This window comes from Pararge aegeria, chromosome 20, assembly GCF_905163445.1.
Source record: "Pararge aegeria chromosome 20, ilParAegt1.1, whole genome shotgun sequence".
NCBI classification, from domain to species: Eukaryota; Metazoa; Arthropoda; class Insecta; order Lepidoptera; family Nymphalidae; genus Pararge; species Pararge aegeria.
In genome coordinates, this window is record NC_053199.1 from 8,739,964 (window position 1) to 8,765,064 (window position 25,101).

General features: G+C 33.5%; 1 protein-coding gene across 1 annotated transcript in view; it reads right to left on the reverse strand.

The window, feature by feature from the left end:
* The window catches only part of LOC120632877 (small conductance calcium-activated potassium channel protein-like), a 101,523-nt gene extending 83,302 nt beyond the window's left edge, over window positions 1-18,221 (reverse strand). The window contains exon 1 of the mRNA XM_039902916.1: window positions 18,187-18,221. The gene's annotated coding sequence lies outside the window, so the exon portion shown is untranslated. The remainder of the gene's footprint in view (window positions 1-18,186) is intronic.
* Between the last annotated feature and the right edge of the window lie 6,880 nt (window positions 18,222-25,101).

A 25,101-nucleotide genomic window follows, 5' to 3' on the forward strand; every position in this document is an offset into this window, starting at 1 on the left:
TATGGGAAATTAAATGTTCCTACATAAAAACCTCTATAAAAGTGAGTACAATAAAGCTAAAGGTGACCCAATTCCCATTTCAAATAATATGTATGGCAATAAAATTATGGACAATTTTATTTATTTTATTTTACATTCCATTATTTAACACTCTAAGCTAAGGTTTAGGAAAAGTTTATCATATTTTCACGGCATTAAATGCCGAAAATATTATGGAAATAATAATAAAATTGTTTACTGGATCGTGCGTGCTAATACTTAATTTAACCTACTTTAGTAAAATAAGTTTGGTCAATAATTTGTAAGCACACAAGCGGAGGGAAAATTGTTTGTTCAAGCGACTAACGCCCGCCTCATCCTCGTAAATACAAATTCGATTCTCGAGTCAATAAGATAAAAAGTTATTTTTGAAATAATACCACATGACATGTAATAATTACTGTTTATTTGTAGCACAATATTTGCTTATAATTATTATTACAATTTCATAAAACATAACTTTTAAGAGATGTCCGAATATTCGTCTAGCCTCAATCACAAGGAGTTACTATGTTACTATTTTTGAGACCCTATTTTATTTCCAAAGTAAATACACACACACACACACACACACACACACACACACACACACACACACACACACACACACAGCACACACGCACAGCACATACACAGGTAAAGACTTATGAGTTAACATTATTTATTATCAATTTTTTGAATTTCACATTCTGTTTTATTATTTAGCCTTTTAACTTTTCAGATTTTATTGAGTTTTATTTATATTAAAATCCGGAGAAATCCATATTACATATGCATATACATACGCTGATGCAAAAAAGTATCATATTATGATATTCCTTCAATCAATATCATCAAGATCGTTGCAGTGGTTGCTTAACATAGGTAACAACGAAACAAACCAATAAACAGACAAACTTTCGTATAGAAGATCCGTAAAACGAATCACATATACTATAGTTTAAAGCCTTTTGTTTGCGTTAAAGTAGAACGTGGCTTTCATAAAATACGAATAAAAATGGAAACCAAATTAAAAAAGATTGCTTTCGATGCAAAACCGGGACGAAATAAAGCATAAAGGCTGATATGGATTGAAATAAAATAGGGCAATAAACATAAAGTGCATCCGACCTCCCCCAATCACCCAGTCCAATCAAATTTAACGAAATCCTTTCTTATCTTTTGTCTAGACGTGACTGACTTTTTATCAAATTGAGAATGCTGATGACCCGGCCCAAGGGGGGTGTATTCAAATTTATGCATTATTGAGAATAATTGAACTGCAGACTTTAAAAGAAGATTACAAATTCAAATTCTCGATTATGCAACAAGGAATTCGAAATTCAGCATAAATTTAAATAATAGTTATTAGTTTTTAATTTTAATTTATCCATCTACACACAACACAGATATTGTATTTAAGTTTCAGAAAGATAATTTATAATGGAAAACATTAACCCTATAAATTTTGTTAAGAATCTCTCCTTAAACTATTCGATTTTCATTTTTTATTGATTGATTATACCCCCTAAATCACTCTAACTCACTACAAATATGCAAAAAAGGACGTCTTTCCGCTATATAAATGCAAAAAATACATTTTATATAAAACGCAAATGCGACACTTTATTCTTCAAATATTTTCTAGTCCATACACCAACCACGTGCCATAATCATGTGGGATTAAACTCATTGGTTAAAATAAACAGGTTCTGTGCTACTCGCTCAAAATAATTTACTATAGAGCTCGGATAATTCTAAAAGAAATAGGAAATGAACATAAGAATCACGATTGCCTCTCGAGGCCTTAAGTACTTCAATCAGCAGAAATCTTTTCAATGTTCAGCTGTTTGCTTTACTCCTTAAGACTGTAAGTGGCCATTTGCACCAACTCAAGAGAAAGATTTCTCGGAAAATAGTGCTTGAAATATACTTTGAGTTGTTTATGGAAAAACTTAAAGTGATGATAACTCAACCCGGAAGGTTAAGTTTAATTGAAAAAAATAGTTTACTATTAAAAAAATAATGCATATCTTTGTTATTATGTTATCTTATTAAAGCGTAGATCCATTCTATTTTAACACGATTTTCCCATTGGCATCCAATCAAAGCGATTTTATTACGCACAACTAATAATTTTTTTTAGTGAACTGCCCTGTACACAAATTATTTCATGACATATAAAAAAATCTAAATTAGTTCGTTAACTGATAATTGGTTATTTAATTGACCATCAACTAAAGACTATATTTATTTACTATTTTCATCAATAACTACGACAAGAAAACAGCAATAAATTTATACCACCGGCCACATTCGCGTTGATGGCACTCAATGTAAACTAACAGTAAATAAACTAAAACAAGCACAACTCACGTCCAGTAACATTCGAACCATAAAACATAGACATTTATTTGTGAATTCGAAGATGGACTAAGATTTATCGAGCAACAGTTTGAATGATCCTGAACGAAATCGGCCATGTTGCATAAATAAACCGCCTACATATTTAGGTTTTCTAATTCTGTTATGAAAATAATTTACATTTTTCACTTGTAGGCACAAGCTTTCGTTGTTCACTTTTAATAAACTATATGTATATATATTTTAATTTATTATCTTTTACACTAGGTCGTTCTTTCTTTTGACGAATGTATCCAGCGGTTCTCCGCCGGTTTGCCGTCCTCGTAATGAAGTCTACGAACGCTATGGCTGGCCCTATACAAATGACAGCACCACATGTGATATATAAATATCTCTGGATCTAATTATATGGACATCATCATCATCATCATCATCATCAACAGCCTATTGCAGTCCTCTGCTGGACTAAAGGCCTCCCCCAACTGGAGAATTTGCCCATAACCACAACGCTGGGCAGGCACGCTGGTGATCGCAGTAGATGGTAGTTGTTCCCCTTAGTCGCCTCGTATGACATTCGCGTGAAGAAGCGATGTGGTGACACCTCAATTCTAATATACCATCACCACACGGCACTTAAATACTCAATTATTGAGTAATATATATTTATATAGTTCCTGTTCTTGGACACTGGTATCGTGCCGTGTTTTGGCAGCAGATACAGTAGTAACCACCCTCTCCTTTGTGAATATAATAGCAAATGGGCAGCAGAGTTCCAAGTGCTACTACTACCATGTACTGTTATCACCAACTTATATGCCCAGCGTATTGATTATGGACCAATTCTGCTGTTGGGAGAGGTCTTTAGACACTCAAAACCAGACACAGACAACATGGCGAAAATCAATTGGAGTTAACAACTAAGTGACAGCAGCATGTATACCTACTGGAAATAATAGAGGTTAATACTCCTGTCCTATGATTCCAATGCCAACACTTTGCCGTTTCAACGTCCATCAGTACCTAGTCTGATATAGCTATGAATAATTAAGTTTTACTGCAATGTTAGTAAATATCGTATTATATTACAATATATAATAATTTTGTTGATACAAAGAAAAAAGTCGTTTTTCCACGAACCGCCAACCTAAGGACTCCAGGTTACTTTTTCGCATCAAAGGAGACTCTTATGAAAAGATTTTTCATAAAGAAAGTTTGAGGCTCGAACGATGGGTCTAATTTAAGGAAATTGATCCAAATTTTTGTTTACCTTCGCATAAAATCTTACCTTTTCTGAATAATAAAGGGAAAAGGGTTTATTTTTTATGCTGAATAAAAGTAATTGGAAAATACCCTCTATATTCTATAATATAAAAATTTCTAATTTGTAACATATAAATAATTAGTATTTGTCAACAGAATTAAATATTAAAAAAAAAAAGCAGTCAGTATTGAGTACGTGATGTTAGAAAATTAGAAGCATCGTAACATACTATGCTGTATACCAACTCCATTAGTAATATACATTCAGCAAAGTCTAGCCTATGTAAGTCAAAATTTAAAAATTATATATTTTTCTAAACTTTAAAAGCAAGCATAAAATTTATTATTTATTTATTTGTTAGGTATCATAAACTTAAAATATTTGTAAACAATAAAAATGTATGTACTAAAATAAAACTGAAATGAAAATGAAACTGAATGGCCAAACAAATTCTTTTGTCAAGTTAACTGACAGCTCTAGGATAGCTCCAGGACACCGGTAGGCTCGTTAACTCTTTTTGACAGCCCCTGGTCTCCACGGTCCCAAAAAATTTACCAAAGGCAGAAAAATTCAATATTTATATTAAAACTTGTATACGGAAATCATACCCTAATACTTAAAATAACGACATTATTGTTGGGATAAATACATCTTTATAATGATGCATTAGATACTAAACCATACCGCTAGTCTATAAGCTTACGACTACATAAGCTTATAGACTAGCTGTATTTTAGTTACCTTTTTTATTTTTCCGTTCACCTATCTTGCCAGCCTATTGTTGACGATATGTGTACATTAGGGTTATGTAAATGCTTCGGGTAAGGCGGACTATTTATCACTGCGTACAGTATACTCACACCTTAGAGTTCAAACACTTACCATCACATTTATGGTTTCGCTATTTCACGCTCAATTTGTCTTCATCATCATACGAAATAAAATTAGATTATATGTAATGTGAATCGAATTCGTTAGTCTATGTATATCAAAAAAAATATAGGTTTACCTGCATTACTATATCATATGAATATTCTTATGGTCGCTAACTATAGGCGTCCAAAGAAGGCTCAGAGTCACTCAGCGGGCGATGGAGAGAGCTATCGCGCTCGGAGTATCTCTACGTGACCGAATCAAAAACGTGTAGAAGAACCAGAACTATGATGATGAACATCAACGAGTCGAGAAGCTGAAGTGGCAATAGGCGGGGCACATAGTTCGGAGAAAGGATGGACGTTGGGGTCCCAAGGTTCTGGAATGGCAGCCCCGCACTGATAAGCGCAGCGTTGGTCGACCCCCAACGAGGTGGACAGCTGGATCCAAGCGACACAAAACCGTGGAATTTGGAACTCCATACAATAGACCTATGACCTGCAGTGGACGTCTATCGGTTGATATGATGATGATGATGAATATTCTACGTTGTATTTACGTGCAATTACTACTTGTGTTAATCGAAGTCTAACTTAGACTTTTTTGATAAATTTAGATAATATATTAATAATAATTAGTACGTTAGTAAGTTAGGAGGCAAACTTCGTTGTCATAATTTCAAATACCAGCTATTGAACCATAAAGTTAGGTACTTAATGGTTCAATAGCTGTAGTAATATTTATAATAAGTCATAATTCATATAGCTAATATACTTTAAAAAAAAATTATTATGGCTTATAAGCGTTCTCGTAATTAAAAAAAGTGTTATAGATTACTAATTTACCTACTCAACAAGTAAGTCTACTATAAACAAGCATGCTAAACACGAAATCCAACCGACCAGATTCCATGTAATGTTTTTGTTCACTGCGAAACCACAGGTTTGTGAAAGAGCTCCTGAATGAAGCAAGCATATGAGGTCAAGTACCTGAAGCTGAATGAACGGCTAGGGTAGCACAATTAGAATACTTTACTTGTCAAGAGCCCTGCTAGTCGCTTATTATCTAAATAGGGTATGTTTATTGTAACAAAGATTGTAAATACCATTTCATAATGTATAAAGTATCCAGACAGTTTTTTACTTCCATCATTTGTTTCTTTTAATACACATGTACTAGTAAGAAGTGGAAAAAGTAACAATATTAAAAACAATACTAATCTAGGATAATGATCTTGGATTATCTTATTATTATAGCTTTTTCCAACTAAATTTTAAACATGCGTTTGAACTATTTGTTTTAAAAGTGTATATTAATTAGTATATCAAAACCTAGCAGTGCGCTTATCTTAGTTTATAGCAGTATCGTTAATATTTTTCTTTGAACGTTCTCTGATTACAAAATCTTCTTTGTAGACCGTCCAGGATGCAACATCTAAGTACTAAAGATCGTTTGGAATGGAACAGTGCATCCGAAATAATAAATTCTCCGCAAATTTGCCCCTACTGGGGATCGAACACGAAACCCCCGCTGCGCCACGGAGGTCGTCAAAATGGCAGATTTCCACAATTTACTTGATGATTAAACAGTTATGTAAAGTTATTAAATACTTGCGTTAGAATTTTAATTTATTGATTTACCATGACAGAACAATATAATTTGGACAAACTAATTGTTTTATAAATATAACCTAAAATAAACTGTTTAAAACTAAATAAAATCTAAAACGTCCTCGAAACCACCGCAGCGAGGCACAGTTCCTAAGATGCTGGCAGCATTGCCCCTTTGGATGGCCAAACTAATTCGTTGGCCAAGGTAACTGCCCGCTCTAGGATCACCGGAAGACTCGATAACCCTTTTCGATAATTCTTTGAAAAGGGCTCTTGCCTCCGGACCCCACGGTCCCAAAGTCTCTACTCCAAAAGGCACAAAAATGAAGCTGCTATCCAGGTTTTCATATTTACGCCTCTTGGCCTGCTCGGCACTGGTAGCAGCCATTGACAAGGTGGCCTGGATGTGTGATGCAGCTAGGGTATCAACACAACTTGCATCCCACAGAAGTGACCTTCCAAGCCTCCAAGGTATGAGCGTCATACCATCAGGTCTCTTGCCATCGCTCCGCGCCAAACCAATAGGTTCTAATACACGGTACGTGAGGGGTAGCAAGAGATCGTCGGATGATATATCGTGTATCGTTGGACAAACTGCAAATTTTATGCGATATAATATGGAAAAAAATAACAAATTTATATGAAATCTTACCTCAATTTATTAAAGTTCATACTATCGCCAGACGGTCTTTCAATACAGCCTGCATTTACCGTACTCGTAAGTATATGCCAAGGACGAGGGGAGTGTCGTCACTAAGCAAAACCTTTTACGCTTCTATTCATAAAGCACAAATGTATGGTTCATAATGATAGAGCCTCATGAATTAACTACTCATTTACGTTACTGCATTGACGAAGCATGGTGAGTATAATATCTACTTCTCCTTCTCATATGTAAGCGGAGGGCTTTGCTTAGCACTGGGACATTAATTAAGGTAAGTATCATACACATACAATTTTCAGTATTTAGAATGTGAATTTCGGAGAATTAATTGAAGCACTCCGGAAAACCGGGCGGGGTTTTACGTAATAATTAAACAGTGGATGTCGACGTAGAAATTATAAAATAAGTGTAAGGCAATTAAATAAGTGGTTTTATATAACTACGGTAGATAAGTTTTATTATACAGTATTTAAAATATTAAAATATTACATGCTTTAATTTAGGTAGCCTGGAAGAGATCACTTTTAGGTTGCCTTTTTTCACGTAAAATATTTAACTAAGTGTTTCCCTATATTCTATAGATAAGATGTTTACATAAATAGAAAATAAATACTCGTGACCCTTAAATCAATAATTAGTCACATGTTAAAAAATTATTTTGTTAAAATATATGAATTAAAAACCCTTTTATTTTATAGGTAGTTTACTTAGCACCGATTTTCAATATAGTGCACAATATTTTACTTATCAAGCCTTCATTTGATACCAACACTCCGAGGTAAATCGAAATTCGGGAAATACAATGCCGCATACAGAAACATGTACACTCACGCACACACACACATATACGGCAAACTTATAAAACCCCTTTCGTTTTTGTGTCGGGGTTTAAAACACAGTTAAGTAGGGAACGTAAATCTAAATTTGGATAAAGTTTTTTTTTTTAAGTAATACTCGTATTAGCAAGCCAACGAGCAAGCGGGTCACCTGATGTTAAGTAATTACCGCCGCTCATGAACATCTGTAACACCAGAGAAGACAGTGAAGCGTTCCCAGCTTTTTAGGCATTTATTTATCCGTTCCTTACACAACTTCAAATTGTAATTTTTGGGGACACAGTAGGTTTACTAAATAAAATATTTTCCAATTTAGAAATGAAGAGTTATAACGGAAAGACAAGAATGCCAGACATCCAGATAGTTGGTAAGAGAAATTTACCGGATAAAAAAACCGTAATAGTTGAATTAATGTAACCTTCTTTTCTTAACGTCTAGCAACCTAATGTCATGTTATTCCTCTATAAATCCTTCTTAAATATCGTTACTTAAATCCTGGTACTTAGCATTGTTTTTATTGGTTTTCAGTTTGACAATGTTTTTTTTTATTTTACACTATTAAAAAGGGTGTGCTAACCGGATCTAGTTACAAAACCGAAACTTAAACAAACAGAGTTACTCCTAGTTCAGACACATAACTAATAACCCAGAACAGTCTAGCGAGAATCCAGCTTAACATAGTTAACTATTGGTAACAATGGGATTTCTACGTACATTTCTCTCTTTTGCATGGAAAACGAAATAGAGAGAAGCCAGAAAACCTTTCAACATAAAATATTTTACAACCTTACAAGCTTTCTATCACATATGAATACAGCACAAAATTTCTACAAACGGTAAATGTTATATTCGTATTCATATAAAATATGTGAACGTTTACTCTATTTGTAAAGATGAAACACAACAAATGCGTTTTACATAATCTGTAACCCATATTCACACAAAATATTATAAAGCTCCTATGATGTCTCATACACACACAGTAATGTCTATATAGGAAAGAACTGATAAGGAATTTAGAAAAAGTATTTTAACTAATTCAAAAATATAAAAATAACTTTGTTTCTCGTTCTTGCTTGTCTCGTGTTGTTTTGTCCAACGCATTTCTACGAACGAACACTGTTTTCATGAAAATGCCCAACGAAATAAGAATTCTGAGAGTTAGTTCAGCCATTTTAATGTGTTTTTATGAGTTAACACTTCTGTACATGTTCACAGTTCTAAAGATAAGAGATAATGTGACTGCAATAATTTGATACATTAGAAGCAAAAATAAACTGGCAGTGCAATATACCAGACTACATAAAAGAAGTTATTCATTAAAAGGAAATTGTATACAATTTACAATAAACTACCAGTTAATATCTTGGACATGTCTATTAAAAAGTTCAAAGCTTGGATTAAACGTATAAGCTTAAAAGCGTAGGACAACGTCAACGATAAAAATTCTTGGGTGTAAACTATTGCTCTAACCAGGTAGCTTCTTCTTAATTGACAATGTGAGATGGTGATAACAAAACAAAAAACAACCGGCTAAGCTTTTAATGGCCAGGGCGCGCTCGTAGTTTTAGTTTTAAGATGATAAATTTAGTTATATAATATTAAAATTGCCATCTTGGTGCCTATTTGAATAAAGAAATATTTGACTTTGACTGTAATTTGACATGTATCCTATAGAAAAAAAATGAACTATTCTAGGATAAATTACTACTTACTGTACGGTCATAACATAATACCATTATGCAAAAAAACATAATTAATCCGTTGGTTTGTTGCTGCGCACATATAACGTTTCTGAGTTATGTGCGTTTTAAGCAATATCCCTTTATTGGTGAAGGAAAACATCGCGAGGAAACCTGCATTCCTGAAAGTTCTTTACAATCTTCTCAAAGGGGTGTAAAGTCTACCAATCCACACTTGGCTAGCGTTGTGAACGACGCCTAAGTCCTTCTCATTCTGATTGGAGACTCGTCTCGGTAATTGGTTGTTAGACATAATGAAGGGGTGCTGCAACGCGGTTGAAGCTCCAGCATTGTCCTATTGCAATGATTATATCTATCTTTACTCAGTCTGAGTATTCTATTTATTGTACAAAGTATTCCCACGTACATGGCTAGTTTTGTGATATTTTTACTTGTTCCCAAATAAGTATAAAACTTTAATATACAAACACTTGTACAATAAACTACCAGTTGATATCTTGGAGATGTCTCTTAAAAAGTTCAAAGCTTGTATTAAACGTAAGCTTAAAAGTGTAGGACTACGTCAACGATAAAAATGCTTGGGTGTAAATTATTGCTCTAATCAGGTAGCTTCTTTTGAATTGACATTGTGAGATGGTGATAACAAAACAAAAAACAACCGCCTAAGTTTTAAATGGCCAGGGCGCGTTTAAAACCCTCGTAGCTTTAGCTTTGAATTGACAAATTTAGTTATATAATATTAAAATTGCCATCTTTGTGCCTACTTGAATAAAGAAATATTTGACTTTGACATGTATGACATTTGACATAAATGAAATGTTATGTCATAGTTTCAAATATGATGACTTCTTTTCAAATTTTACTAGGAGAAACGCAAGGCAGTTATTTTATATACGTCTATAGAGTGCCAATTCTGTGTAAACAAAAACCTGAAGCTGAAAACTTGAAAAGAGGAAAATTTATAGGCATAAAAACCTTTTCCATAGGAAGCATTTCGAGAGAAATAACTTTTATTTGGCTTGTAAATTCGTTTAGTTAACAGGTTTGGTTTATACAATTATTAAAGTTCCCCTTAATTTGTGATATCGTCTCAAATTACATTAGAAACTAAAATAGTGCATACCCAAAAATAGCAAGTTGCAATATTCACATAAAAAAACAGCTCACCTTTCAAACAATGAAATTTCTTTTTACTCCAGGAATCAATCGCGTTCTATCGTTTCGTTAAGACATTTCCGTTGAGCTGTCAATTAGAACCCAACTGACAGCTATCTTTTTCTGATCTGACTATATTTATCCACTCAATCGAACTTTTATATGGATAGACGAATTGGATAGGATCCGTGTGCCGACGCACCGTAAAATAAACGTCTATTAATGTCTCACTGCTAAGATAAATTATACCTATGCCTTGTCTCCTATTGGCGCAAAATAAACACCCATGTAATCTGATTGGCAAATCTTCTGTGGAAGCATTAAAATGCACTATGACTCTTTATAGTAGTTTCTAATTATAGATAATAGAGATACGAATCTGAAACCAACTGTTGTTGTATGGCACATTGCTTCCACAGCAGACCACAGAGCTGAGCATTACAAATTTGATTGAATAGTGCATTTTGCAGTTCATATTTAGCGTGCTTTGCTAAAAAAAATGGATTTTAGAATTTTAAAAAGTTAATTTAAATATAGTTATAAAGTTAGGTGTAAAAAAAGTGTGTTTTAATAATTCAAAAACAGAGTTATTCAAAGAATTTAAAAATGTTTTGCTTAAACCATTAAGCTGCTTAAATCGTTGCTCCAAAACACATAAAGTTTTATAGTCATAAAAAAATGAAGATTATTTTCAGTACATACTTATCAGAAAGTAATTATAAAAACACATATATGTAGGTAACGACATGACGCCATTTTCATAATAGCTTTATCCCGGCCACCATTATGAATCAATCAATGTCGAAACACATGATTCATTATGCAGAACATATTGAAAATATATGTTGCACAGCACACAAGTAAATTAACATGCGATAAGAAAATATTTTAATATTTAGAGTGAATTCATTCTTATTCACTGTAAATATTAATTCATTACAAAACCTTAGTTCTTCAGTTACACTAACAATCAAAAGAAATAGGTTTCACATAAGTTACAATTAAACTTATGTGAACTTATCTGAAAGGGTCCGGAATTATTTTACTTTCATGGATTTTTACAATATTTCCCAATCCCAGCGAGAAAAAATAACGAAAAATTTAAATCGGTACAGCTATTTTTAATTTTTAACGAAATGCAAATGATTTACATGATATTATAAAAATCAACATTAGATTTAAAGATCATTTTGGGGACGGTGGAAAAAAGGTTTTTTCGGTTAAATTGAAACATCGGAAAACTAATTATTTGTAACGCTGTTTTTGTTTGTATTTCCACATGAATGAAGCTTTCGCATCTTGTTTTTTTGAATGTGTGTAGAACTTTATAAATTAAAATAACGCTAAAAATGTCAATGAGAAATAATATGCACGCTTTACGCATGAATAAACTTTTCAACTACTGAGTTGCACAACTATTCAGCTGCGAGTGCAGATAATAAACTCAATGTTGCAGAGTTAAAAGCATGCGACAGCAAACTATGGCAGCCTTTGACTGACGATGCGTATAACTCTGACAAAAACCACCTAGCTTAACTGTGAATCGATGTGGATAAACGTAATTTCATCTATAATCGATAGATAACATTTTAATAGCACGTTTTATAAAATGGACAAAAACAAGAACAACAACGACTACTTCTACCACAACCTACTTTTGTTAGCACATAACATATTTTTATAAATTTCAAACATTTTAAAAACAACACGAATAGTGTTAAGTTTTTAAAGTACTAACGCTAGATTTATTTTCTCTTCATACTACTTACCTACTTGTTAGTTATTAACAAAAGTGAGTTAACCAGAATAAAAAAAAAGTGTGTATACTTATGTACACGTTTTAGAAGTTACAGTCTATTGGCGTAACAAGATTAAAATTAAAAATCTTTTCAAAAATTTCAACTTTCGTCTTATTCTACGTTTGTAGAAAAAGGTATTTAATAAATTGAAAGTTTTGTTATAACGCATTAGCAGATAGTCATGTACCTAGTTAGTTTAATAAAGTTTATTTAAATATCACAAAAAATATATTTCTATATAATTAAAGAAATAGACATAATAAACATAAATAAATTTGGAATACTAAAAGACTCATTATCGGACAACCAACTCAAAAATTCAAGATTTATGTACAATTGTATTATTTGAATCAACGGAATGCGCCCGCAGACTTTGAAAATTGAAAGTGTACACTGTCAAACCTTATAGCCAACTTCAGGTTGTCGGTTTTTTGTGACGGTGTGCGCGCGCATCGTAAAAATTTTCTTTCATAATATTTCCCTAACGCGCCGAAAGAAGTATAACTTCAAAAATAAACATCAGTACACGAGAGCAATAAGAAGGTTCCTGTATCAGAATAAGGTGTCATTATTCGCTTGGATTAATATACACACCAATGCTGTATACTCAGTGATTTTTTTACCGTCGAACATCGACAATCCCTCAATCTATGCGATTTACATTATAGACAATATTCAATTAATTGATGTTAATTACACGAGTGATAGAAAATTAAATCATAAATTTCATTTAGAAATTCCAACTCCAAAGGCATCAAAATAATTGTTTTATAAATATAAAACAATTATTTTTAACTCAAAAATATAATTTTTATGAATACATAACTATAACCTAAAATAAACTATTTAAAAACTAAATAAAATCTAAAACGTCCTCGAAACCACCGCAGCGAGGCACAGTTCCTAAGATGCTGGCAGCATTGCCCCTTTGGATGGCCAAACTAATTCGTTGGCCAAGGTAACTGCCCGCTCTAGGATCACCGGTAGACTCGATAACCCTTTTCGATAATTCTTTGAAAAGGGCTCTTGCCTCCGGACCCAACGGTCCCAAAGTCTCTACTCCAAAAGGCACAAAAATGAAGCTGCTATCCAGGTTTTCATATTTACGCCTCTTGGCCTGCTCGGCACTGGAAGCAGCCGCACCTACCAAGTTTATTTAGAAATTTGTAAGCAGCTGATTAAATTAAATACCTGTTCAAATATTTTTTTCCCACTGCATAAAGCGAGCGCAATTGATTTATTTGGATACCACCGCCGCACAGTCACGCACTGATATCTGATATAGAATACTTCGTATACACCAAACTATTAATTTAATTTTTTTTATAAATTTTTGTTTATTATTTGGTTCCAGTGGATGATTAGTAGACATTAGACTGATTAGCTGAGTGACTTTTATACCAAGATAAAATGTCATATGAAAACATTTTGTTTTCTACACAGGAAATGAATGCATTGTAATAGTTTACATAGGCTACTCACGGTAATGCATACTTCTAAGCACGGCGGTAGTGTTTCCTCGGATGAGCTCTGCCACAAAACACTTTTCTACTACTAAAAACTTTGAAATTAACCAAAAACAGTGCCAAATGGTCGGCGGCAAAAGCTAATAGTTATGGCAAAAGGCTATTCATCACGTTACTTACATGCCTACTACGGCAAGGGACAACCACTTTCTATCAGTTTCGTGGTTCCGACATTTCACGTCGAATTTGTCTTCGTTACACTCAATGAGGCTAATGGGTGTAAAATCTATCTTCATTAATGAAATGTTGAGCATTAATTGCGCGTGATAACCATATAATATTTATTTGTAGATCTGTGACAGATAGTTAATATAAAATAGCTTTATTGCAACAAAATTATAAAAAGACTTCCCTAGTGAGCTCTGGTAGCATATAATCTAAATAAAGATTTTTTTTATTGCACTACAAGTCTAAGAAATCCACCGTACTTCCCGACCTTGTTCAAACAGATTACCCTATTAAGGGAGCAGAGAGATGGAGCAGTCCAAAGCGCCTTCGAAGATTTTATTGATTCCCGTTCGAATGGTTTTTTTTAGTAATGGGTTCAATGAACTACCTATGAGATGCATAGATAACTCTCTAATCTCTAATACAATAATTCTATGATTCATTAAATATATTGTATTTAAAAAAAAACGACTTTACGTTCCTCCCTCACCATAACCTCACCTCGCCAATTTCATATGTAAGGATCTAATATTCCGTTTTATCAATGTTGACGCCTAAATTTAAATTCATCTTCTACAACCTATCAATATTCTACTACTAGGCCTCCTCTCTCATAGGAGAAAAGATCTCGCTTCAACAATGCGGATTGATGATAGATTGATTTCAATGATTCCTGTATTCCAATATGGTGGTAGAGGCCTAACGAACAAACAGACTAGACCCAAAAGAGTCTGCAATATATATTCCAATATCAACTTATCTTCTTAAACTTGAGCAATTCTGGTTTTGGTGATTACTTAAATTCCGACAATCTTTTTACGTAAACGCGTAAAATATTTTTGAGTAATTTTATTCGTGTAGCATTTTATTACGTTTCACCCCTTTGTAAAGTAAACGAAGTGTAAGAAAGTCAGCGAACCTTACAACGTATAAACAAGCACCCTTTTTCTAAGAGAAACATAATATAAAATGTTCATAAACCGAGGGATATTTTACATGTTTACACATCTTTCATGAATAAAAAACCCTAATCAAGGATCGACTTTCTTCCTTAAATAGGTATAATTAAATTAAATAAAAGCCAAGTCTTTTCATTTGATACCTATATTGACGGAATTGTGAAAAGATATAAAAAATTATTGGCTATAGTGGCAGCCATATTGTATTTGAAATTTATCATTAGTGTTTTCTAATAGTCAATAGCCTTCTCTTCTTAACAATTACGAGGGATTTTTGAAAAAATATGTAATTCGCTATTCCGTAGCGGTGGCCATCTTGGACCTATTTTCATCTAAAATAACTAAGAACACTCAAATACACACCCAGATATGCCAAACAACCCGTCGTTTTTGCATGAGGGGTTAAGAATTAAAACTACTCCACCTATGAATAGACGTAGGACAATGTGATGGGTCTAAGTAAATTTAGTACTTAGTTACCTCTTTCTTATATTTTAGGGCATAGCCAAGAAGTAGGAGGATACACTTTTCAGTGTAAGGGCTGCTGATATAATATGCGTGTTACTTAGCCGTGAAATATGTTTGATATCCTTTAAAAAACTTATTACATTTGATCTATAATCGAGCACTTTCCCTTACAAATACTTGTAATAAATCAATGTTTAACAATGCAACGCTTCGTCTTTTATACGGTTCAGATACACTGTTGACAACAAACGAATCAATAATACAAATATTTATTAATCTATTTAGATTAGAATTATATAAAGGATATAATTACTATCTAAGCGAATCTAAATCAATGAATCCTGTAATTGTAATATGGCGTAGGTAATAGTCGGGTAACACTAGCTGATACTTGTATTTACAGGTTAAACATAACTTTCGTTATCTTAAGTAATATTATATGCATAAAAGGCGTGTAATAGTCCCTATAGTCACTACACGGATTGAGTTCTGGAGAAGTAGGTATTTATAAAGAGGTACATAAAATCTAATCCTTCACTTGTATAAATAAAAAACAGTTTATGATTTTCAGCAATAGGTACTTTTCAAGTGCATTTTATTTTCTTAGTAAAGGGCACGGCATATGTGCGTGCAAACATGTGAGTTACAATTTATTTATAGCTTACTTCCACTCGCACTGATTCTTCGATTGCGCAATGAACTTTTTTAATCATTCGTATTTGAGTTCCTCAATAAACTGAATAATTGAAATAGTTCTGACGTAACAGACTTGAACGCTATGTTATGATGTAATACCTGCTAATGTTTAAAAATTACATTAATTTTCGTAAATAATACAAGTGATTTGCTGATGACCGTAGAGGAATTCAGTTCGCCATCTCCCAAAACCAGATCTCTAATTATGATCTTTACTTTTTTTAAATAATCTTGAACACATAAATTTTCGGATAAATACTTTAAAATCTCGATTTTCAAAATACTTACTACACGAAGACAACCAATTACTGTCATTACTCTTTTTTTATTTCCCTAAAAGTTAGCCCTTGTCTGCAATCTGACCTGGTGGTAAGTGATGATGCTGCCTTAGATGATAGCAGGCTCACCTGTTGGAGGTTTGCCCGCTAAGATAGTTATATTAAGCCTATTAGGTTTCTAGGCAGCATCTTACCGAAACGTTAAATCTATTGGCGGTTCGTCTTTGTCGGTATGGTGGTAGCTAGCCAGAGCTATTGCCTTCCGCAAGACCAAACCCGAGAAAACTCTGAAATTTGTTTATAATTTTCTCTGGTGGGTGACCAATTGCTCCTGCCGAAATTCGAACTCGGGACCTCCACTTTTAAGACCACGTTCACCACTGCGTCAGGTAGATTGCCAAAATATTTTTAGGAAGACATTTTTTTGTAGTTTTCTTTTCGGTTTAAGAGAAGATGAAAATATCAAAGTTATTAATGTCTTATATCCACGCCATATTTGTTTGAAAGTTCGAGCATGCTGACAAATCTTATAATTTCCAAAATATTTATTGTAACCTACGTACGTATAGTTGCCACAGACAATAATTTTCCTTTAGGGTAAAAACCTATACCTAACGTTCTCAGAGGATCACCTGTGCTCCCATTTAATAAAAAATATAGGAATTGCAAACTCTATACTCAAGTCAAGATCTTAATTTATTAATTTCAATGGTCGATCTGTTCCATCTATATTGAAATATTGGCAATTGACCACACAAGAATGGAACTCTTAGACAGAGCCTTATAGATTTATTACGTTATAGATGTAATTGTTTCATAAAGTAAGTGTTAACATTTTCGCTGGTGAAGAGCAACTAGATGCCAATATAAAAACTCACTCCATCCTGAAAACAGCCTAGGAAACTACGACCGGCGCTGATCGGATCCGATTATGGGAAATTGCTATGTTCCGTTCGGTAAACAACTATTCTTAACGATAACTGAACGGTATTGAAGCCAAAGCTTTCTGAATTTAAAGCGTTTGAACGTTCGCCTAAATTTTTATTTATCTGGCCACTCTTGGCCCAACTAAGTTTGTTGTGGGCTTCTTATTAGAAATGGGCGCGTTTGGAACCCTCGTAGCTTTAGTTTTTAAGTTATCGCCATCATCTCACTACTACGTAGATATTTTTTTATGTAAAGTAAGCATTAAAAGTGCCTTCTAAGTGCCCATTTGAATAAATAACTATTTCACTTTGACTTTGGCTAACATAATTTAAGGAAGTTAAATGAAGCATAAAAAATCAAAAAATTCTTTATTCAAACAGACTTATCACGGGCACTCATGAATTTTTAAATCGAGTATATAATTTTTTGCACCAATGAAAGAGGATGCGACGATGTACGATGCAGTGGTGGTGATGGGATGTTGACTACATCACCCACAGTTAATTCTAATTAGCCATCCAGAAAGTGCAATTGATAAGCATGTTATATTGTTATTATTTACGTTCTAATAATTGGTACTATGAGAATTCTAGTAGTACGATGTTTTTCACAGTAATCTTAATAAACTTTTTTAGGCTGTGGGTTTCTAAAAACCACTCATTATCTTTTTATAATCGAACCTTAGTACTTTGATGATCTACAGGCAATGCGGCAACAGATTTCATGAAACATTGTTAACCAAACATTTTAAAGTAGCCCTTGAACTTTCCAAAAGTTCAAATCAATAAACAAGAAAGTCACGATTAGATATGCAATAATAGTACGAAATATAGGCCGCTAGGTCTATCAAAATAAATAATTTATTACCAAAGGAATCTTACCTGATATTATTAATCGATATCAATACTTTTCGTTGTCGTCGTTACTTTCAAGTCTCAAGGATATGTTTATTATTTACACTATACACTTATATTAGCTACAGGATTATGAAACACTTTATAATTAACTAATAATATGTACAATTCATTCAATCTTGGTCCACACACCAACCACGTCTTGTATACACTAGCTTTAAAAGGGATAAGTATATTGATATGAAGTATTTGTTTGATATCAGTTTTAAAAGTTTTAAGTCACTTGATTGGACCAATAGATTTAATGTAAAGGGTACGTAAAAGTTTCATAGAGAGCTATTGGTAGAAATGCAATGTGGGTTCTTTGAACTAAAGTACAAAAGTTTATAATATGTCCATCAGGTTACACAAACACTTATAATCGCGCATAAGCTATATCACATCGAATTAGGCTGGTAATGCATATAATCATTAAGTACGGTGTTAACTTTTATTTGCAATCGAATTAAACACCCGTGGCAACGGCGTCCATTTTTGCAAGAGAAATAAATTTACGTATATGCGAACGATGTTTTTAAATATTCCGCGAAAACTCACTAATCGAGTACACACATCCGCCCGCCGTGCCGCCCGAGCGCGGACTGAAGTCTGAACACTGAAAGCTTTTCCTGCACTTCTGAAATGGTTGCTCCTTGCGGGAAAAAGCTGAAAACATTACAAACGCTTATATTGGTAGGAGTAAAAGAGACAACTATAATTCGTGAGTTAAGTCTTCCAACCCATGCTTGCTTTGCTGACTATCAAAAGTAAATTGGAAGTGAGTATCAAAATAAACATGCACACTGGCTGATTTTAAACATCAAATTTTAAAATTTACGTTCATATTAGGCTGATCTAAATCCATTTGTTTTCACTTAAGATATTCGTCGCTAGACTCTTTTAGTATATAAGTAACACCCAAGAAAATTATATTAGTACAAACTCCCAGAGTTAGAAAAATATCGTTGGCCAGTATAGTATCTTCGAAAGTAAATTAAGCCATCAGTCCAAATTATTATTGCTAGCAAAATATAATAGTACCTAATCGTTAAAGCCCGCAAACCAGCATTAAACACCACATTTACACGGTAGATTTATTATTTAATTATCGATAGCATATCTTATGGTGGTAATTAACCGTACGAATGTAGATATACTCGAGTTTGATAACGTTTTACTTAAATTTACGTAGAAAAGCACAATCAATTTCATTTATAAGAATCGAGCTGTCGTTCGAAGTCTAGGGCACGTTAAAGACGGACAATGTCAACTTACATATACATTCACATTCAAGAGCAAGTTAATTAAACGAAGTTAAAGTCTATACGCTTATGAATGTAAAACGAATATTGGTCGGTTTATACTCTCTGCAACAAGTCAACTAGCTTTATAGGTCTTTTGGGAGTCTTAAATCGTAGTTAGTGTTAAGAAACCATATTTTAAACTCCACACATCGATATCCGAGCGAACAAACATATTATAATTCGATCAACAAATAGGTAACGGCATCTTTTAATATATCTAAACTTGAATAAACAAAGTCCTATTTTTGACATAAGTTCTATAGCATAATATCCTGACAGCCGACTGGCGCAGTGGGCAGCGACCTTGTTTTCTGAGTCCAAGGCGTTGGTTCTATTCCCACAACTGGAAAATATTTATGTGATGAACATGAATGTTTTTCAGTGTCTGGGTATTTATCTGTATATAATAAGTATTTATGTATATTATTCATAGAAATACTCATTAGTCATCTTAGTACCCAAAATACAAGCTACGCTTACTTTGGGGCTAGATGGCGATGTGTGTTTTGTCGCAGTATATTTATATTTATATTTTTCCTTATTAGAGCAGCTGTTTGAAAATACCTATGATACTAAAGGTTACATTGTGAGATTCAAATTGGGAGTACTTGTCGTACTCTCAATTTGAATCTTATTGTCAATACGTCGTTTCTATTTTTTTGTTTCATACGCAGAAAAATAATAAGTCTGGGGCTCTACGAGAGATCTTTTTGAATATCGATTCTAGGACATCACTTATGTGAGATTTGAATATAATTATAAGTTCATAGACATTTCACATAGCCCGAAGAACCGATTGACGTTGGGGTCTTAAAGTGCTGGAATGGCGACCCCGCACCGCTAAACGCAGCGTAGGTCGGCCCCCAACGAGGTGGGCAGATGACATCATACGAGTTTAGAACTCCCTACAAAAGACCTATGTCCAGAAATGGACGTCAATTGGTTGAAATAATCAAGACAATTTCAAGTAACTGAAGCAAATAAAAATGTTCGAAATTGACTGCCGTAACTTCACATTTATCCCCGAGACCCTTTTAATTTACCTACTAATTTTTTTAACAGGTTAATGTTAAATTAAAATTTGCAGTTTATTATAATAACTACTGTAACATCTCATGTAGAACAAGTACGTTCCGTCCTTTCCTTCAAAAAAAACATGAATCAAGAAATCTGCAGTAACATAACAATAGGATAGTTGTAACCAAATTACTTTCAGTGAACAAGCTTTCAAGATATACAATAGGATATGAAAGATTGTATGGGAAAGTTAAAATTATCGGAAATTCTACACGGATGTATTCGCGGAGCATCCGTTGGTAGACGATAAAGTTAGGTAAATACTTAAGATATCAACTGAGTCCTCGAATTATAACATTGAGGATCAGAGCATTTTCAGCAAAAGATGTACGTGATAAAGTGGAAACCCTCGAGTATATATAAAACTTCTTCTAAGGAATATTTATGTACCTATGAAATTTTATCTCACCTTTGATCTTTGTCACACCAAAGTAAATCCTACATCTAACTACTATTCAGTTTTAATTATGATTAAAAAAAACTACGCACGTGTTCACGTACAATTTACAATTTACAACACCGCGCTGCTACACCGCGCTGTTCTCACTCGATATAGAGTGCTTCTTACTAAACTATATCTCAGTAACAAAAAAATCACCGTGTTTACGTAAATGTGATACGTCATACTATGATACTAAAGCCGACAGTAAAAACTGCAAATACCATTTCTTTTTTTATTTTACTATAAGTTAGCCCTTGACTGCTATCTCACCTGGTGTTAAGGAATGATTCAGTCTAAGGTGGTAGCGGGTTAACCTGTTGAAGATTATGATAGTCATACCCCTAATCAGTTTCTACGAAACATCGCACCTGAACACTTAATCGCTTAGAGCCACAAGACCAGAGCAGCAAATATTCAGAAATTATAAAAAATCAAATTGCCCCGCTGGGAACTTTATCCGGGACATGCCACGAATAAGAGCACAGCGCTTACTACTGCGCCAGGGAACGTCGTGAATGTTTCTCCAAGGTATGCATTTGACACACCAGCTAAAGTTTAACGATGCAGCTAATATACATAAACTTCTCTACGAAACGTATATTAGTATGTAAACGCGCTATTAATATTTCGGAGTTTCTCGTATATTCTAAAGCCACTGACAACTAGTTTTAGAGATAGTAACAAAAGTTTAAACATGTATTAATTAATTTATTTATTTTTCATCTCTATCATTTGTATATTTTCATTTTTTCTTAATTCTTAACAATGCTTAGTTAAAAAAACACTATTAAAAATTCATAAAAAAAACAAACACCCACCCTGACGTTTCAAAAGTGCTTATAAACTGGGCCTACTTGAAATATATGAAATTTTGATTTTTTTGAATTTAGAATATTATTGTTGTAACGAAAGAAAAACTTTATCATGAATATATAGTGAAGTTGAAAACAAATGCAAAAAAAATACAACATAGCTTAAAACTTAAAACAAAACATAAATTCACGAGTCAATAATCATTTCTCTGTACTAATATATTGCTGCATATAATTTCTGCATTCATTAAATTTCATCACTAGATTGGGGTTAATGTAAACATTACAATAATAAATCAAATTAGGTCATTGATTTACATGAAAATGTAGGAATTTAAACAAACTGCAAATCTGCCTCCACCTGAAATATGTTTTATAGACTGTTCTTCTGAGAGTCAGTTCAGACAGACAAGAAAAATGCTCGAGCAATTTTACTCTCTTTAAAGAGTATCTTACGTAGAAAATTGTTTAGACAGTTGTTCGCGCATGTTGACTATTCAGTTATACGCTTTCTTCAGCCCACTCAGGAGTTTTCGAGGTCCGCAAGCTGATTTTGACTTACTCGGGTACTTGCCCCCTCAAAGTTGTGCTGAGTTAAGATGAGTGTATATTTTGATTTTGTTTCCTCGCGCATCTTTGCTCTACATGTCAATTGCGGTAGGATCACAATCAAACGCGAGGATTTTCGTTCTGTTTGAACAATACAATGAGGCTGAGTGGCGCAGTGAGCAGTGTCCCTGCTTTCTTTGTCCGAGGCTGTTGCTTCGATTGCCACAACTGTGAAAAACTATTGTTTATATTGTCTCATTGTAATGTGGCACTTTGGCAAGTTGATCGATACTGCAATGTTTTCGACTAATTATCGCAACAGTCGCTATAGGACTTCTAGTAAGGATATCGGTGATACAAGAAAGATGGCTTGGTTGGCAAAAGACTTGCCGGAGAAATGCGGGAGAGATGCGGGAGAAATGCGGGTGCAAATCTCTCTCTACCGGATTGATTTAATTTTAATACGCATTTTAAATTAATATTTCCCCAGATTGTAGGTAAAAACATTTTTGATGTACGTGTTATATATATCAATTTGTAACTTTTATCATATTAAAGTCGGTAATCCATTACTTCAACGACCGAACTCAGATTCCAAGTTCGTTGACTGCAACTTAATTATTGACCATTAAAATATCATATTCATGCATTAGTTCATACAAATATTTCTCGAGAGCGGCGCATAAAATTTATAGCTTCCACGCGACGGTACAAGTAATTTATACTTTTACAACCAACTTTAGTGCTAAAGCAGGAGGTAATTTGTTATTGCACACATAAAACTGTTTAAACTCACCCTTTCAAGCAATAATGCTACGTCAAATAGCCTAGGTATCAGACTAATAAACATTATGCAGTACGACATTGTTGGTCAAGATTTTTAAGCTAACAAATTAAATACGGTTGAAATGTACAAAAGCTTCAAAAATCTTGTTCTATATCATGTAGTTCTACAACGAAAATGGCGGCGTGCGCCCCACAGAAACAAATATTAACAGGTTCAGTACACTTAACATTTTGTTAAATCATAAATTACTTCACTAGCTCGTTGCTCATTTTAATTTTATTTTAGTCCCTAATCGATTTCTATGCATCCCAAGCATATGTTAACAAGTTTCGCTAAAAGTTTTTTAAGAGCAATGCTTGTTCACTGAAGTGGTAAACCAAATTAAGCAGTTTAGAAGGGCTAGCCCGACTAAAACCAAAGCGATAAAGCCGAGCGAGATACTAAATGCTGCTGATTGCGATAATGGCAATAATATAATCACTATCTGCCTATATATTAAAAGACCCATTTATCTTTTAAAGAGAATTTTACACTCCACAGTCAAAAGATTGTGTACATATTATGTTGTCTTTCCGTGTAAAAATGGTAGAGGTAATCACGTTATGTTTTTTTGGATCAGGGTCACCAAGCTTGCATCTTAGACCCCAACGTCCATCGGTTCTCAGAGTTATATTAACCAGGTTTGATCACTTCAACACAAAACTCTGGAACCCACGTCAATTTCAAATTTGAAAGCTGACTAGATCATAAAATTTATAGCATGAGCGCGACAGCCCATGTATTTCAAGCTATAAAATACGCTTCAATTTGCTAGCACAACGAGTAGCATGTTACCTAATGGCTGTAAAGCTCTTTATGCTTACCTTTTTGACCGAACGTTTTTATCAGAGTTTTATAAAACCCTTATTTCTTAGGCTAGGGACAAAACGTGCATAATAAATGAGGGTACGGAAAGTCTGCAACGTAGTAATACGTTTAAGTTATATTTACGCGTAGATAAAAATAAATTTCTCAAGACGTGAAAATATCTAATTACTAGATACCGTAAAATATCGAGTAAAGTGATCGATTGAAGTTTCCTGGTTTCATACTGTCTGTTATTAATATCTATATCCACTATCCTAATAATGCATTAACAATGACTGAGTCTACAGGAGATAGTTGATAGATAGATAGGTTGATAGATACCGTGTTGTATTTGTTTTGCCAGTGACATTATCCAGTTAGTTTATGTGCATGCGCGTAATCGTTGCGGATTAGCGTAACCTTCATTTGTATGGTATTAAACCAGGGTACTACTTGGATCTATGTGTGACAATACAACTATGTCGAGGGGAAAGGGGGATTAATTTGAAAACTAATAAAATAAAAATGGTTTTCAGATCATTTGAACAGTAAATAGATTTATAGAAAACGTTATGCAGAGGAAAGCACTCTTCAATAGCAATTAAAGGAATTTAAAAACTGCAAGGTCAGGTAAATAGAGGTCCGTAAGCAACGAAATAAAATAGGAAAATAAAAGATTTCATACCGTTTTACGAAAAATCCATGATGGCAATCCAATTAGTGCCTTTCGCATTTTTTTCACTTTCTAACTGGTTTTTTACATTTTTATTTTATCTTTGTAGTTTTTCTTTTTAGTACAAATACCTGCACATCGTTGCTCTGTTATTTGATTTGAATATACCTAATATGATTTTTATCTACCTTTTATGCGTTTTGAAAAATTTATGAAAACATAATTTTTAATACGTCACGGATTTTTTCTGGTTTAAGTTTTTACTTTACTTCCTTAATTAAAAGTATAAATTGTGGGTTATATTTAAGCTTACCATTATATCCATAGATGTCACAGCTTAAAATATCGTCATGGAAAACAGTGTTTGTGTCGTAAATAACCATTTTAAACAAATTTTAATAATCTTCCACGAA